Raw genomic sequence first — 19,788 nt, forward strand, 5'->3', positions numbered from 1 at the left:
TTATTTCACGTAACTTCTTTGGTAATGGATGAATTTCTGTTAGATTCCTACTAAAACAATCAACTTTTTGTGTCCATTGTTTACAATTGCATGGCGGATCTAATTCACATTTCTTGCAAGAAACGATCACAACCATAAAAATAAGAACAAGCCATAGTAGTGTTAAGTTATTCATCACGCCCGAGATTGCTGTAAAATAAGAATAAAATAAACGCACCTGATGATGATGACGACGAAGATAATAATGAGGAGGAGGGCAACGACGAGGACGATGAAGATGATGACGATGATGATGATGATGACGACGGTGATGATAATGATGACGATAATGACTATGATGATGACGACGACGATGATGATGATGATGATGACAATGACGACTATGATGACTGATGATGATGACTACGACGACGGTGAAGATGATGATGATGATGATGACGACGACGACGACGAATTATGATGATGACGATGGTTTTAAGAGCATGAGAAGTTTGAATGAAAGTACTGAAATTTATAAATTGTTATACAAAATCTCATAAAGAGATGACAGATTAAAATTTGCGACTTTAGTACAAATGTGCGTCAATCATGTCAATATATTAGTATCTTGCGATAAAGTCGTTTATAGAGTCTGTAAATTTAGATATGAAATTAGATTTTCTTAGGTATGTAATAAAAATGTGTTTTATTGAATAATATTAAAAACTACACTGAAAGATTTGTAATATGCAGGAAGTTTCATGTGACTGCACGTGCTTTATAACACACTTGAATGGAAGGTCTGTAAACATACGAGTTATTTAATATGTATCCATTGATTAAGAGTATTACTACAGTGTACTATTCATTCCATATATGGCAGTACTGGTTTACGTTTATTTTTCTTGATTTTTGAAAGCGGTAGTTGTAATACCTTTTTAATTGATATTTGAAGTATCAACTATCACAGAAAAGGTACACGTGTGTTTGATATATAACTTAGTATAACCTAATTAACCTACATTACATTTGTCTCTAAATTTTATGACAAAAAGGCGATGATTGTACCTCAATTTAAATAACATTACCGATTCTGATAATACATTGCTTTTTTTTTTAAGAAAAGTACAATAATAAATGATAGTTTTGATGAAATAAAAATGAATTCCCTATAATCAAACTTCTGTTAGTTCATTTATATATGATTCCACTATTACAATATTCCTTTCGAACTGTTTGAAAACCTCACACGTTTAATTGAAGTTCTGATGATTTTTTGAATTTATCACACTGTAGTGGAATTGGTTTTTGCAGTCTATTTATTTTGATAAATTTGCCGGTAAACTTAATTTTAGCCAACTTTTATAGATAACTTCATTTTTATAGACCGTGGTCATGTTCGAATGAGAAACGTTGTCACTTACCATTTAGTTTAACTTTGTCTTACATATTTTTGGATGCTAATTGAATTATTAAGTTGACAGTTCCGATTTTTCACTTTGAAGTTCTAAAATGTTTTTATGTCATCCATATTGGCACATATTCCAAATGATGTCCGAAACCACGATTTTCATTGGTTACATTCGGGTTAAAGAAATACAATTGGACTAATTAATTTAATTGGATAACGGTGGTATAAAAGCGGCTGGTTCGAAGTGAAATTTGTCTCTTGACCAATGACTCGAGTAAGGTCTACTTCTCTCACCTCTCTTTATTTAAGAGCTGAGTTTTTGTCAACCTTTAGAACTGTTGATTTAATATTGTCCGTCATACAAGTATTCTAAATTGAGCCTAGAAAATGATTTAAATTAAAAATACAGGGTTTTATTTTAGAAATTTCAGCCGTGACTTTTGTATTCACCGCAGTGTGTTCTTCTTATTTTACTTGTAAATTAGATAACTTTTACGATGTAAATCTACAAATAGATAAGTCACATACGACCACGTGTTCGCGGTGCACTCGACTTTTCCGTTGATACGGTGATCGATATTTCCACACTAATATTTAGACAGCTACATTCCCGATTTGTTCAAATTCAATATAAAGAAATAAATAAGTTTATTTTTACATAATTTGTTCTGTTCGGTGCTCTTTCTGTTTGCAAAATATTGATACATTGAAGTTGGGTTACGTTTATTGAAAAGCTCTTTATAATATTTCTTTTTACTTTTTGATATATATTATTGATTTTGGATCTCGTTTACACTTGTTAATTGTTATTTGTTGATTTATGTTATTAGTATATAAAGTATCTGAACTTAAATAAATCTTAAGTCTTCTCTGTTATAACACAGTCTCCCAGAGGTTCGAACTTGAAACCTGAATTGCTAGTACAAAACATTCCGGTATATTTTTCTGTCATCGAAATTCAGTAAAGGCATCCATCGTCTATCGTATTTGGGTTAAAGGATTAAAATAATTGCACTTACACTGGCTGAGGTCAAGGTCTGTTGATGATTTTGTTGGCAATTCACGGTACCTAAGTATACACGAGGGGAACGGTGACGCTTAGAGAACGACCCTCCGTTTACAACACAAACAAGAAAATTAACCATGCATCGTCATTAAATACTTTAGGTGAAAATACAAAAACAATGTTCACCTCAGTAAACATTCTGAAAAAAAATTGCAATGATAGTTTTCCGAATTGATTTTGAGTTGTAAAAAGCCGTTATAGTGTATGTTGTTACATTTGTTTAATTTGTTTATTAGTCGTTTATCTTTCTGTTTACTTGAGTATTGTTTTTCATTATTGTAAAATTGATATTCGGCTATGAAAATACAAAACACAAACCTCTTATAATTTGTTTTGATCCCACATTAAAATAATTTGAACTGTATTATTATTGTTCAATATTACTTAATTTATGACAATGACAAATCATTCAAACAAAATTCAAGACAATCAGACGGACTGACTAAACTACGATAACAAAACATCAGTTTATGACTTTCTTTTCCCGCTTTGTAATGAAGCGAAACAAAAGCCAGTTTCTAATTCCAATCAAACGTAGGGAGCACGTGCTGGACGTCACAACTAAAATTTCAACCTCAATTGTAACTTGAACAATGCTTGAGATCTAAATTGACATTTCTGTTTATGCTGCTTGCTTGGGATAACGTAAACTCATACTAAAAGTAATTGTTCGTGTAATTGTACACTTCTTAATCCTGTAGCGGTTGGGTTTCTAGCGCTTTTTTGTCTCATCATATCATAATGGTTAACATTTTGAACGTGTTTTATTCATCCGCTTTGAAGTACTAAATTTCTGCGTTTTCCGTTTCAATTGAATCGAATCATTTCTGCATGTGATGCTCTATATAAAATGAGGAGATGTGGTATGATTGCTATAAAATAACATTCAAACAGGGTCAAAATAATGTGGATGTAGACAACTATAGGTCACCGTATGGCCTTCCCTACAATGAGCAAAACCAATACCGTATAGTCAGGTATAAAAGGCCTTAACATGACAAAATGTGCAACTATTCAACCGAACAAAACCAATGGCCTGAGATATGACAAAAAAATTAATGAAACACAGATAAAACACGCAGTAACCAACGACAACTACAGTATTACCGGCTCCTGGCTTTGGACAGGCACATAACAAATGAAGCAGGATTAAACGTGTTATGTGAGCTCTTCATTCTTCCATTATCTAGATAATGATGTGAAAACGGTAAAAATCAGTTAGAAATGGCTTCACTTACCAGATCGACGAGAAGCACAAAAACAACATATGTTGATCTTAACATGGATACGAACATGGATACAAACATGGATACAAACATGGATTCGAACTAAATGTTTCAACCTATATACAGATATTGAAAAATATAATACTTATTCATGTTAAAATGTGCAGAATTCTGTAAAACTCACACAGTGCTAATTTCATGGTAACACATTTATTCTTAATGTCTAATATAGTACTATTACCATGGTAACACGGTTTCCACCCTTTCGCCTTATATTTCTTTTTTTATTGATTTCAGTTATTGAAAAGCGATTATTAGTTTGCATAGCATAATGGAAAAAACCTACCTCACGTTGTCGTTCTTTATTTAACTTTCAACCTTTTGAATTTCCCCTTGGTATCTTCCGTCTCTTTTTTATAATTTCAAACTTCTACTTCACGATCTGCTCCAATACCTATAATTGAAAAAAAAATTTCGAAATCTAAAAGGGAAACTACCTTTGAGCTGTTCAAAAGTTTAACGTAATTTAAGTACTGATTTAATATCTTCCGTCAACAGGTCAAAGAATTTCATACATCATTATATGCATTCGTACAGGAAGGTTTGGAAGGGTTGTTGATAACCTGTACTTATTATTTTCTTCATGAAGTTAATGATGTTCCCTTTTCTGTGTACTCTAAATATTGCATAACCTGTTAGATTTTATAAGATTTCTTTACTATTGAATTAGATGTTGATTATTTTTTTCATTATTATTATTTTTGGATTTGTGATTTAAAATTAAGCAGGTAAAAAATGTAGAAAGGTAGGTATACTTTTCATGTTAAAAATTCATATGCATCTGTTAAAAGGAATGTATCCATTATTAATACATTAATAAAACATTTATTTGTATGAAATACTAAAAACTGAGCAGGAGGCAAACAATCAAATTTGTTGATTCATTTTTGTCTGCTTATTGTCCACAGGCAAATATTTCATGTATTTACATAAAACTGTAGAAACAAACTGCCGGATTTTCAGGTAAAACTCGTGCTTCAAAAGGAAACAGCATTAGTTTAGATTGTGCATATTGTTCTTGCATTAACATATAAACTCTTATAGGGCTTGAACATTTAAGCGTTCTTAAACAATTTTATTTTGCAAGCAAGCAAACAAGCACTCATATTCACGAGTATCGGTATCGGTATGGATTGGTGTTTTTATTGTTCCTTGATATTTACTTTTGATTATATAGTATCAATAGCTTATTTTCCACCAGTGTCTATATATCAAACCGCTAAGAATTATAGAACCAAAGAAGGCGATGGTTATAACAGTTCCTATAATAACAACTGTGTATGGTGAACACTCCGTTTTAAGCTTATCATATATAAGTTGAGCTTCAACCAGATTAATTATGGTTTTGTTTTAAGACAGCAGCTTGTTAAATGTAAATTGTCAAGATATTGATGATATATTGAAACCCATTGAACGAAATCGACATTGTCACAAGTGTATCGAAAATTATTCTCGCTTATATCAACTTTATTATTCTTATTCTGTTTGAATTTCTCTTACAGCTGATCCCGAAAACTTTTAGGCAAGGATAACAGTCTGTTTTTTTGAAATATCAAGGTACATCAAGTGATCCAATGACTTAAATGAAATGTGATATTATCTAAATAAAGGCAACAGTAGTATCTAACATGTTATTACTAATAGTCAACTTGCGTAGCAACTCTGCTGTTTGTTAAACATCCATGGAAGCAGTTGGATTCTATTAAACGACAAGTCAATTTCTTCAAGTTTTTTTAACATCTCGTAGAATTTCGCCATTGATATCTTTTGGCAAAACAAAGCCAAGTAAATTATTTTGAATGTAAAGGTATCTTAGATTTCGAAGTCCCAGGAAAAAAATCTTTGATATGTTGGAACAGAAATTGTTCGACATATTTGCATACTCAAGGTTGATAAACGACTTCAGAGGTCCAGTCCAAGAGTGAAGTATGTTTGAGCTAGCGTCAATATGTTTCAACTTATTGCTTGAAACAAAAACAAGAGGAATTTCATATCGTAAATTACAACCTCTGTAAATAAACTTAGTCATATTCTGCGGAACCGCTATAACTTATACAGCTGACAAAGTGTTAAGTTATTCTGACGGCGGATGAATGTAAAATTCTGATAATCTTTGATGCATTTCTCTTGATCTTTCTTAAACAAAATCACATTTTTCTTGTTTTTCGGTGGGATTATGTGCTGAAAACAAATTTGATAAATTTGCAAAATGTATCGGAATCTTTAAGGTTTCGTCACTGTAGCCCCTGAAAGAAAATTCATTGTCTCCTGCAAAAATATTTCGCATCGTGTTTTGGAAATACAATAGCGCTCCAGGTTCAGCAAGCTGTATTTTATTATCTTCAATATATAAAGTTTCTAGGGTTGTATTAGTTAGATTATGAAAATGTTGAATTGTTATTGCTGTATTCAGTTCGAAAGCTTGATGTACTTTGGTGATATTCAAAGTTTTGATTGATGTAAACGGAAGATCAAACGTAATATTTCCGAAACCTGCAAACTTTAAACATCGATTCAACGACACATCCAGACCGTATAAATTGCTTAATTTACGAAATGTTCCTTTATAAATATAATTAATAGAACATGCCGACACATTTATTGTTTCAATTTTTGGTAACAGTCGAAACACTTGTGATGTTAAAGTTTTCACATTACATGCACCAGACAAACCAGATACATCCAAGTTTCTCAGATTCGGCATTCTCCAAAAATTTCTAGTCATGTTGTTCAGTTGTCGGAAGTCTACTTTTGCCGTAACAAGTGAAATTCCCTATAAGTTCAAATCCAATGAGTCATAAGGGTTCCGTTTAAAGTTAAGTTCAAGCAAACTCTTCAAGACAGTCAAAGAATAATCATCTACAGCTATTATGTTGTTGTTGTTTAGAAGTAGTCTTTTAAGAATCACTAGTCCAGAAAAGGATCTCTGACGTAATTTAGAAATAAGGTTGTGTGATAAATCTAACGATATAAGTAGACCGTTGTTATGGAAAACGTCTTCAGGTATTTCCCGGATCACATTTCCACTGAAGTTTATTTCACGTAACTTCTTTGGTAAGGGAGGAATTTCTGTTAGATTCCTACTAGAACAATCAACTTTTTGTGTCCATTGTGTACAATTGCATGGCGGATCTAATTCACATTTCTTGCAAGAAACGATCACAACCATAAAAATAAGAACAAGCCATACTAGTGTTAAGTTATTCATCACGTCCGAGGTTCCTGTAAAATAAGAATAAAATAAACGCACCTGATGATGATGACGACGAAGATGATAATGAGGAGGAGGGCAACGACGGGGACGATGATGATCATGTCGATGATGATGATGATGATGATGATGATGATGATGATGATGATGATGATGATGACGACGGTGATGATAATGATGACGATGATGATTATGATGATGATGACGACGATGATGATGATGACGACGATGATGATGATGAAGACAATGACGACTATGATGACTGATGATGATGACTACGACGACGGTGAAGATGATGATGATGATGACGACGACGACGACGAATTATGATGATGACGATGATTTTAAGAGCATGAGAAGTTTGAATGAAAGTACTTAAATTTATAAATTGTTATATAAAATCTCATAAAGAGATGACAGATTAAAATTTGCGACTTTAGTACAAATGTGCGTCAATCATGTCAATATATTAGTATCTTGCGATAAAGTCGTTTATAGAGTCTGTAAATTTAGATATGAAATTAGATTTTCTTAGGTATGTAATAAAAATGTGTTTTGTTGAATAACAATAAAAACTACACTGAAAGGTTTGTAATATGCAGGAAGTTTCATGTGACTGCACGTGCTTTATAACACACTTGGATGGAAGGTCTGTAAACATACGAGTTATTTAATATGTATCCATTGATTAAGAGAATTACTACAGTGTACTATTCATTCCATATATGGCAGTACTGGTTTACGTTTGTTTTTAAATAAAAATGAATTCCCTATAATCGAAACTTCTGTTAGTTCATTTATATATGATTCCACTATTAAAATATTTCTTTAGAACTGTTTGCAAACCTCACACGTTTAATTAAGGTTCTGATGATTTTTTGAATTTTTCACAATGTGGTCATTTTCGAATGAGAAACGTTGTCACTTTACTGTGACTTGACTATAGGTGTTACTGATTAACTTTACCTATTGTCCAACCAGTTTATGAAATTGACAATACAACTGGGACATTTAAATTGACCAGTTGTCAGATTTAAATTTCATTAAACCTGTAAGAATATACCTTGTTATATGATGATGACGAGGACGACGACGGTGATGATAATGACGACGATGATGACTATGATGATTACGACAAAAGAGATGATTTCAGCTTCCCAATTGTGAACTTTCCATTTCTATGTAGCAACATTCCAGCAGCGCCTGCAAACGGAGTATATATCTCCCAATTGATACGATATTCCCGGACTTGTATTTCCTATCATGATTTCCTTGATAGAAGATTGCTGCTCACAAGGAAGCTATTAAACCAAGAGTTCCAAATGGTGAAGTTGAAATCATCCCTTCGCAAATTTTACGGACGCCATCACGAGTTGGTTGACCGTTATGGAATAACCGTTTCACAGATGATATCGGATATGTTCCTTATGTCGTAACTACAATACCCTTCCCTTTTCACGAATGTGACCTACCGAATTAGATTATTTACCGGATTTGTAATAACATAAGCAACACAACGGGTGCCACATGTGGAGCAGGATCTGCTTACCCTTCCGGAGCACCTGGGATCACCCCCAGATTTGGTGGGGTTCGTGTTGCTTAGTCTAGTTTTCTATGTTGTGTCATCTGTACTATTATTTGTCTGTTTGTCTTTTTATTTTTGGCCATGGCGTTGTCAGTTTGTTTTCGATCTATGAGTTTGACTGTCCCTCTGGTATCTTTCGTCCCTCTTTTGTTGGATTTACCTATGAAAATGCATAAAGTGACTTCACCTGTTCAATGGTTTTTTTTGGACAAACTTTTAACTGACTATTGTTGATTTATAGATGAAAAGTTTTAGGAAAATGTTATTTGATATTATAATTAAGTTTGTATCTTAATTAAAAACTATGATATAAGAAAAGAATTTGGGATGGGTTAACATTTTTGTACTTTAGACAACAATCTTAATTATGCATGTATGCTAGGAATATCACAGTACAACAGATTATTTCTTCAGTACTATAATATTCAAATATTTATTTAGTAAATAATTTATGAAACTGTTTCTCCATTTCAAAGCAAAAAAAACACAAAAATTAAGGGAAAACTTTTTATTTGTTTAATATTTTTAATTCTTCATACATCAAATCAAGAGTCATAACCTTCCTTGATCAACGGATATATAAACAGTGTTGGAAAATTCTTTCAGATAAAGATTGATTGACGCTATTTAAAACAGAGTCAGCTATTGCAAGTTCCTTATGATATTCATAAAAATGATTTTCTATTTTAATTCAATCTTTGATTAGTTTAAAACAGTACTCGCAAGTATTTAATTCTGGATGGTATGGTGGCTGATAAATCAAAGTTACACCATAATTTGCAAATAAATACTCAAGATTGTTTTGAATCAGTCTAGCGTGATGCAACCTACAGTTATCCATAATAACAATATCCCCAGGACTTAATATAGGTGCACCATATAACCCATGGTTAAAAACGTCACAAAAAAGTTTACTAGATGCAAACTGTTAGATGGACCTTCAACTAGATTGAAATAGTCTATTCCAGTTCGGCTGTGTAATAAATTAAGTGTCAAAGTAGCATCAGATGCAAAACGTTGTATTTCTATTGCCTCATGTCCATACAATGAATATCCATATCTCCTGTTACTAGAGTTTTTCAAAAATGAACTTTCATAAAAAAGTTGAAGGAATTTTTTGTAGAAATAATATTTATGTAATCATCAAAACTGGTTTCTACATTCAGTATTTGTGATTCCTTTGCAACAGGTCGAATTTTCTGGCGAGTTAATAAAAGGTCATTTTTTAAGGCTCTGCATATTGAAGATTTAGTTGGATAAGTTTCTAATGTACAAACTCCAGTATCTAATAACTTATTATGGATTTCTCTAATTTGTATCGAGGGAGGGTTTTCCTCAAAAAATGCAATACACTCTATCACATCATTAGTCGTAATTGGTCTGGAATATTCTGTAGGTCTTTTAATTGGTTCATCATTATAAAAGTACTTTTTTTCCAGTTTTCCTAGCTATTTCAGATATTCTTTTACCACTTTCCTTTAAATGATGTATTTGAAATTTATCTGTTTCATCAAGTTTAATTCCTTTTTTATAGAATCTATTTGATTGTGGAACCATTATCCTTTGTTCCAATAAATGAACTGTATTGAATGGCCTATGATTTTACCTGTCTTTTTTTGTTCTTATAAAAAGAATTGGCTATGTGACAAATACAACTGATACCTTGCTTTTCACCGGAAGTCCAGAATGGATTATTCTACTATAGTTTGTGGAAAAAAAAGTTATACATCATTTATTTTTTGTTTATCTTTTTGAGGTATATTATCTTGGAAATATTCAAAATTTTAGTAATAAAAAATTATTAAAGTCAATTTTAGTGAATTTAAAACTAATGGACACAAAAATCCTGCAACTGAAATATATGACAAGCTACAATTTCTGACCCCTCTTCTCTAATAAAATAGATATTCCCAGTGACCAACAAACCATGTGTTTTAGGTGACCATCTTTATTACAAATTTATTTTTCAAAGTGTAAGGATGGATATATCTGTGTCTGTGAGTGAATTTTTACAACAATTAGGACCTGAATTCACGATAGCAGTTCACTACGTGCCATGAACATTGAAGTTGATTTTGACTACATTTTTATAAGTAATCCACTACCACTAGGACATAAAAGAAAGTTGCAATATGCACTGAAAGACTAAGAGTCAGTTACTTGTACAGAAAAAAATGAAATCTCTATTGCACCCCCTGAAAATTCTTGTAGTGAAAAAAATAACATAAACAAAATTAAAGAAAAATTGCAAACAAATTTGCAAATGAAAGAAAAAAGAAAAAGCTGATTTTGTCCACAAAAGAAGGCAGATGGACTTAATAATCAATGACCCAGACCCAATAGGGCCATTAAAATCCACAAGATGTGGCAACTGTCACATGAGGGGCCACAAAGCTGATGGAAATAGGGGAAACAATCCCTGCACACTCCCAGCATGCAATTCCTGGAAAGACTGCGGTCAAAAAGACAAGCACGCAGAATATAAAGTGCAATGTAAACAAATTGATAAAGACATAAAAAATGCAGACAAAGAGATCGATGAGATGTCAAGGGAAATTGACCGCTTAACTTCGTTTCAGGAAAAGGCCAACTCCTCGTTTATTTGTGTAATAAAGGAGAGGCTCAGACAAACAAACAAAACAAAGTACATTAATAGCAATGTGTGGATGAGGAATCTCATTTATTTGAAAGACTTTTTTAATAATGAAATTCCTAATCATCCCAAAAGCCTTGATGAAGAGGAATTTTCACAAATTTTGAATAATCGAGCCAAAAAGATTCTTGCAAGATATCAAATAAAAAAAAATCTCAATGTATGAAGACATATCTGATGAAGAACCTCTCAAAAAAATTCAAAATGTAGTAACATCCCAATCTGAAACCCCTTTGATAACCTCACAAGCTACCAAAGCACAACTAATGGATTATTCACATCTGTTCATGCAGAATCCATATCAGAATCCATATGGGATGTATTCAGCAGGCTATTATGGTTATAACCCATATATGTTGTATCCACAAGGTCTTCAGCAGAATGTGGAGATTAAACCCCCACTTCCACTTGGACCTCCACCAGACTCTGATTAATAAACACAGCACTAAGAATTTAAAAAGTGCTTCAAATGGATTTGAAATAAAGTGAGATTAACTTTTGTTTTCAAAGATATTCCTGGAATGGAATATATGTTTTAATGAAATTGAAAATGGTGATTATTTGGGATTTACTGATTTACTCAAAGTGATAATTAATGGAATTATGAAAGTTGGTATTACTGATTCCAAAGTTAGAAGTAATGTAATATATTTTAAAGGTGATATTACTGATTCGAAAATTATAATGAAATGGAATATATTTTCAAAGGTGGTATTACTGAATCAAAATTTATAATGAAATGGAATATATTTTCAAAGGTGGTATTACTGATTCAAAAGTTGTTATGAAATGGAATATATTTTCAAAGGAGGTATTACTGATTCAAAATTTATAATGAAATGGAATATATTTTCAAAGTTGCAATATCTGATTGGAAAGTTATAATGAAACGGAATGTAAGTCAATTATATAAGGAGAAAGTATTAGTTTATTTAAAAAAAACAAGTGTTTTGTGTGTATTTCAATCTGTATAAAAACGCTCTATTCATTGATTTAGATAGGATCTACAATTTACAATGAGAAAAAACTTATATTGGAGAGAATTTTAAAATGTGTCAATTTATTTTTAATCTAGTGACTTTGAAAGGAATTAACAACCAAAATACTGTGTCATATTTTCAAACTTGCAATTTGGATAGGATTTTAAAACAACAGAATATTATTTCTGTGTGTATTTCAACATGTGCTAGTAATCTCAACCCAAGACTTTTAGATTTATGAATTTGAAAATAAATAAAATTTTGAATCATTATGAATAAAATTTGTTGTCTTCATAATACACTTTCATACAAAGAAAAACAAGACAGTTTCCTTTTTTCTCTCTTTTGATGTTATTTAAGTATATTTTTGCCAGATAACATTGAGATCATCAAGAACTGAATTTGAGTTATCTCCCATTATAGATGAAAGAAAACTAAATACAGAAAAACTTCATTTTTTTACAGTGTTGCTTAGTCTTTAGTTTTCTATGTTGTGTCATCTGTACTATTATTTGTCTGTTTGTCTTTTTATTTTTGGCCATGGCGTTGTCAGTTTGTTTTCGATCTATGAGTTTGACTTTCCCTCTGGTGTCTTTCGTCCCACTTTTAATGTCATGCAGAACATTTTTTTAACACTTTAAAATTAGTATGGATATTATGCCAAGATTTAAACCATCAAATTAGAATTTTTGGTGATCTCAATTTAGAATTCTCTGAAACTGACATTATCAAGATGCTTGATTTCTTGATTGACAACATATTTGTTACGTTTGGAGGACGTGTTTTTCAACAGACTGTCGGAATTCCAATGGGAACCAATTGTGCCCCTCTTCTTGCCGACTTGTTTCTTTATTATTATGAGGCTGACTTCATACAGGAACTTCTTAGGAAGAGAGATAAGAAGTTAGCAATATCCTTTAACTCTACGTTCCGCTATAAAGATGATGTTCTCTCACTAAATAATGCAAAATTTGGTAACTATGTTGAACGAATCTATCCCATCGAACTAGAGATAAAGGATACTACAGATACAGTTAAGGCTGCCTCATATCTTGACTTACATCTAGAAATTGACAATGAGGGTCGGTTGAAAACAAAACTTTACGACAAAAGAGATGATTTCAGCTTCCCAATTGTGAACTTTAAATTTCTATGTAACAACATTCCAGCAGCGCCTGCATACGGAGTATATATCTCCCAATTGATACGATATTCAAGGGCTTGTGTTTCCTATCATGATTTCCTTGATAGAGGATTGCTGCTCACAAGGCAGCTATTAAACCAAGAGTTCCAAATGGTGAAGTTGAAATCATCCCTTCGTAAATTTTACAGATGCCATCACGAGTTGGTTGACCGTTATGGAATAACGGTTTCACAGATGATATCGGATATGTTCCTTATGTCGTAACCACAATACCCTTCCCTTTTCACGAATGTGACTTACCGAATTAGACTAATTACCGGATTTGTAATAACATAAGCAACACGACGGGTGCCACATGTGGAGCAGGATCTGCTTACCCTTCCGGAGCACCTGAGATCACCCCCAGTTTTTGGTGGGGTTCGTGTTGCTTAGTCTTTAGTTTTCTATGTTGTGTCATCTGTACTATTATTTGTCTGTTTGTCTTTTTATTTTTGGCCATGGCGTTGTCAGTTTGTTTTCGATCTATGAGTTTGACTGTCCCTCTGGTGTCTTTCGTCCCTCTTTTAATGTCATGCAGAACAATTTTTCAACATTTTAAAATTAGTATGGATATTATGCCAAGATTTAAACCATCAAATTAGAATTTTTGGTGATCTCAATTTAGTCTTTTCTTTACAAAAAAAATACTTATATAACATTCAAACAAGTTATGTCCTTGAATTGTACATTTCATCACAAGGTTGATCTTGTTGATTTGTTGGAGTCTGTTTGTTCTCATTAAAATGGTATGATGGTATGTTGTTTTTACGGGTTATTTTAGACATGATCAGAAAAATTTGTAAACACCAATGAGACATCAACCACATATTACTTAAACTGGTAATAGTTTTACCAAATATATTTAGAATTGGATGTGGTCATCGTGGTATTATTGGTCATCTTTCTGATTGATAGCCTGGACAATTAAATATTTGCACAGTAGCGCTCTATTTTCACTCATTTCATATACAAAACACATATGCGTACACAAATCAGGGAATGCAGTGTGTTGATTTTTAATTGGTTACTTAAAGATTCATCATAAACTTTTGCCAAAAATTGCTGTGTTTTAATCTACATTTTAGAAAAATTCCCTTCGTTTACGCATATATTTCAGATGGTCACATATACAGCTATTAATCTCATTTGCTAGTCATGGAGAAAAAAAATATATAGCAAATTTCCATATTTTAAGCAAAATGATTTGTCTATGTTATACACATTGATTAATCTAGTTGTTATAGTCCTTTGATGTAAAATTCTACAAAAACATGTACTGTTAAATTTACAGTTTGAGTTACTGTAAATTGACTTCAGCATTGATACAGAATTGATAAAAACAAGCACATTATCTTAGCCATTTAAAGTTAATTTACCCTCATTTTCATCAACATTGAAATTTTTACCCTGTGAATGAAACAAATCTGTTAAAGAAATTTCGTATATATTTTCTTTTCCAAGACTAGAAAATGCGATACATGTATGTGGTCAAGGAACACAGTTTTGTCCCTTGATTTTCCTTGTCCAATATAGTCCCTAGTGTGGACAGTGTGTTACTTTATTGCCAATTTTTTTTATACCCCTTTCAAATTTATTTTTTCATGTTTTATGCCTCAAATAGCAAGTAGGGGGATAAGATTAAACTGTAAAAAAATTTGATCCATGAATTTTAAAGTAAAGTAGTGATTTGGTCCAGCTGCAAAAGGTGAAATATTAGCATTTCGGAAGCTGTCAACAGATTTCAAAACCCCTTGACATAAAATTGTCCATATCTTGAGTTAGAGCCAATGGAATTTCCTATAATTTTGATATAATTTGTCCCAAAAGTAGTTCAACACATTGTAAAAATATTATTGAAAAAGCGCAGGTGGTAGTTTTTTTTATATCCATTTATTGTTTAAAAGATATGCACTACGAAATAACTGTGTTCTCAGAACAAGTAACTGTATATGTGATCCTCTAAAATCATGCTACCAAGGCTCTCAAGAATTCTTTAGGAATCAAATTTTCATCTTCTCTTCCCTTTATGAATGACATTAATCGATAGATTATTTGCAAGACAAAACTTTACAGCCGTTATATTCAAAGCAGATATAAGAAACTCGCTCATACTAGTGCTTACTGATATGTGTCATAAATTGATGGACCTAACCCGTTCAAGGTGTACTTAAAAACAGGTTATGGGATATAGGCCTTTCATAACAAGAGTGTACACACCGAAATGTATTGCCTGTTTTAGTGACCATTGATTTCACGCTGATAGTCCTAAATATAACGTTTTACTACAAGTATCACATAAACATAACATGATCAAGGAAAATGAGGTCCAGATCAGATGAAGCAAGCCAGAAATACATGAACACCTAAAAATCTTTCCATACACCAAATATAGTAGACCTAGGCTTATAGTAAACAAGAAACAGACAGAACTGAAATCTTTATATTGAGAAAAAAACCAAGTGAAAATAAGATCAAGGTCAGATGATAACTGCCAGCCAGTCATATACACCTCACAATCACTCCATATACAAAATATACTTGACCTATTACTCGAAGTTTTAAGAAAAACTGACCAAAACACAAAAGTTTAACATTGAGCAATGAACAACAAAAATGATGTCAAGGTCAAATAAAATCTGACAGACTGACATGTACAAAGTAGAATATTTTCACACATCAAATAAAGTTAAACAGACCAAAACACAAAAAAATAAAATTTGACCACTGAACCATAAAAATAAGATCAAGGTCAGATGGCACGTTAACCACTTAGACATGTACACCTTACATTCAACCCATACATCAAATATAGTAAGCCTATTGCTAATATGTGGACTTGACCATAAAAATAAGCATTGTTCATTGATCCATAAAACAAAGTACAGGTCAAGTGAAAACTATCTGACAGTCATGAGGACCTTGCAAGGTATACCAAATATACAGAAGTTATCATATTACTCATAATAAGAGAGGAATGAAAAACATTAAAAATCTTAATGTTTTTTCCCCCAAGTAGTCACTGAACCATGAAATGATATCAAGGACGATTGACATGACAGACAAAAACTTCATAACAGAAGGCATCTATATACAAAGTTTGATAATCCAGGTCTTGTACCTTCTGAAATATTTAGCTGTTAAAAAAATTGTTAACGCCACTGATGCTGTACCTGATCATTATCCCTATGGTGATCTTTCTGCGTCAAAAGTCGCTAGCTCAACAAAAAAAGCAAAGCCAAGACACTGTTCTCTTTACATCAGAAAATTCAGAAAGGTTTGACGTGTTCCTATTAATTGCCAATTATCATTACTGTAATTGATGTAAATGTGGAGAAATTAATGCCACCACTTTTTGCAATTTTGACAAATTTTGTAAGAACACTGCAAACCTTTCTTAATTGTTTCGGTGTAAATGCCATAAGAATAAACAAAGCCAAGAAGTACATGTTACAGTTTTTTTTCTATCAGTATTCATGTGAATAGTGTTGGTGAAACGTAATTCTTGTGATTTTTTTGTTGCTCTGTCTGATTTATATCAATGCAACTAGTATCTGACAAAGTAATTTCAATTTATTTCCAATATTCAAATTTTGCTTTGAGGTTGGGGGTTGAAACCATAACACATGCCTTGTTGATTGTGTGGAATTACTAAAAATTATTTACAGTGAACTATATTGAGAAAAAAAAATTGATGTAACTTTGGTATACTGGACAACCATAATGAACATTCACCTCCTTCTAGACAAGGCAACAATTGGAATATTACCTTTTACAGTAAATATATTTATAAAGACTGGGGCAATCAGCAATAACCCATGAAAGACACTTTATTTTAGCTGTCAAATTACTGTAACTAACTGGTAAATTGTTGTTCCATATCAAAGAATTAGTTCATATTGCCAACCATTTCAATAGTATTTGGATGTGAAAGGGAAACAATAATATCCTCTTTTCAATTAGTATTCCTATACAAAATTAAATAATGTAATGTCTCTTAATAAATTAAGTATGCAAAACACTTTTACTTCAAAATTGTGTCGAAAAGTGTGCATATTTTCTTTTGTAAAATATTACATACAAGATTATAATATTTCACACAAATATTGAAATTATAGTATGAAACACAGGATTCAAATTTAAAAAAAAAATCAGCAGTTTTCATCAAATATAGAAATAGGTTTGGTTTGACATAATTAAGTTTGCATCTTGTGGCCAACTACTCAAAATTCAGTCACATACATTGTACTAGTTTAAACTGAATACATGCAATGTGTTTGTTACAAAGATAAAAATTTTAGCTTTGCTTATAATTGTGTAAGTTTTGAAGCAACTATCTCAGTAAGGCCACAACAGCAAAAATTAAACAGGTGAAGTAAAGGGACAGAATCAAGGTAAAATATTAATGCATGAGTGATCATCTATTCATCAACTCTAACAATACCAACTGGTCAATTTAAATGTCCCAGTTGTATTGTCAATTTCATAAACTGGTTGGACAATAGGTAAAGTTAAACAGTAACGCCTATAGTCAAGTCACAGTAATACCATTTAGTTTAACTTTGTCTTATATATTTGTGGATGCTTATTGAATTATGAAGTTGACAGTTCCGATTTTTCACTTTGAAGTTCTAAAATGTTTTTATGTCATCCATATTGGCACATATTACAAATGATGTCCAAAACCGCTATTTTCATTGGTTACATTCGGGTTAAAGAAATACAATATGACTAATTAATTTCATTGGTCAACGGTGGTATAAAAGCGACTGATTCGAAGTGAAATTTGTCTTTTGGCCAATGACTTGAGTAAGGTCTACTTCTCTCTCCTCAATTTACTAAAGAGCTGAGTTTTTGTCAACCTTTAGAACTGTTGATTAAATATTGTCCGTCATACAAGTATTCTAAATTGAGCCTAGAAAATGATTTAAATTAAAAACCTGTAAATTAAACATTTTTTACGATGTAAATATACAAATAGATAAGTCACATACGACCACGTGTTCGCGATGAACTCGACTTTTCCTTTGAGACAGTGTTCAATATTTCCACACTAATATTTAGACAGCTATATTCCCTATTTGTTTAAATTCAATATAAAGAAATAAATAAGTTTGTTTTTACACTTTTTGTTCTGTTCGGTGCTCTATTTTTGTTTGCAAAATACTGATACATTGAAGTTGGGTTACGTTTATTGAAAAGCTTTTTATAATTTTTCTTTTGAATTTTTGATATATATTATTGATTTTGGATCTCGTTCACACTTGTTAATTGTTATATGTTGATTTAAGTTATTAGTATATAAAGTATCTGAACTTAAATAAAATCTTGAGTCTTCTCTGCCATAACACAGTCTCCCAGAGGATCGAACTTGAAACCTGAATTGCTAGTACAAAACATTGCGGTATATGTCTGTCATCGAAATTCAGTAAAGGCATCCAGCGTCTATCGTATTTGGGTCAAAGGATTAAAATAATTGCACTTACAGTGGTTGAGGTCAAGGTCTGTTTGTGTTTGATTTTGTTGGCAATTCACGGTACCTAAGTATACACGAGGGGAACGATGACGCATAGACACCCGACCCTCCTGTTACAACACAAACACGAAAATTAACCATGCATCGTCATTAAATACTTTAAGTGAAAATACAAAAACACACCTCAGTAAACATCCTGAAAAAAAAATTGCATTGATAGATTTCCGAACAAATTAATCCTGTAGCGGTTGGGTTTCTAGCGCGTACTTGTCTCATCATATCATTATGGTTGACCTTTTGAACGTGTTTTATTTATCCGCTTCGAAGTACTCAATTTCTGAGTTTTCCGTTTCGATTGAATCGAATCATTTTTGCATGTCATGCTCTATATAAAATGAGGAGATGTGGCATGATTGCTATAAAATAGCATTCAAACAGAGTCCAAATAATGTGGATGTAGACAACTATAGGTCACCGTATGACCTTTCCTACAATGAGCAAAACCCATACCGTATAGTCAGGTATAAAAAGCCTTAACATGACAAAATGTGCAACTATTCAAACGAAAAAACCAAAAGCCTGAGTTAATACAAAATAATTAATGAAACACAGATATAACAGGCAGTAACCAACGACAACTACAGTATTACCGGCTCCTGGCTTTGGACAGGCACATAAAAAATGAAGCAGGATTAAACGTGTTTAAATGTGAGCTCTTCACCCTTCCATTATCTAGATAATGATGTAAAAAACGGTAAAAATCATTTAGAAATGGCTTTACACACCAGATCGGCGAGAAGCACAAAAACAGCATATGTTGATCTTAACATGGATACGAACTAAATTTTTCAACCTATATAGAGATATCGAAAAATATAATACCTATTAATGTTAAAATGATCAGAATTTTATAAAACTCACACAGTGCTATTTTCATGGTAACACATTTATTCCTCATGTC

The 19,788-nt window shown here is 32.1% G+C and overlaps 1 pseudogene; it reads right to left on the reverse strand.

The window, feature by feature from the left end:
* Positions 1-29: 29 nt before the first annotated feature.
* Positions 30-17,231, reverse strand: LOC127733389 (toll-like receptor 4; annotated as a pseudogene).
* Between the last annotated feature and the right edge of the window lie 2,557 nt (positions 17,232-19,788).

Source organism: Mytilus californianus, unplaced genomic scaffold (assembly GCF_021869535.1).
Source record: "Mytilus californianus isolate M0D057914Y unplaced genomic scaffold, xbMytCali1.0.p SCAF_3, whole genome shotgun sequence".
NCBI lineage: Eukaryota > Metazoa > Mollusca > Bivalvia > Mytilida > Mytilidae > Mytilus > Mytilus californianus.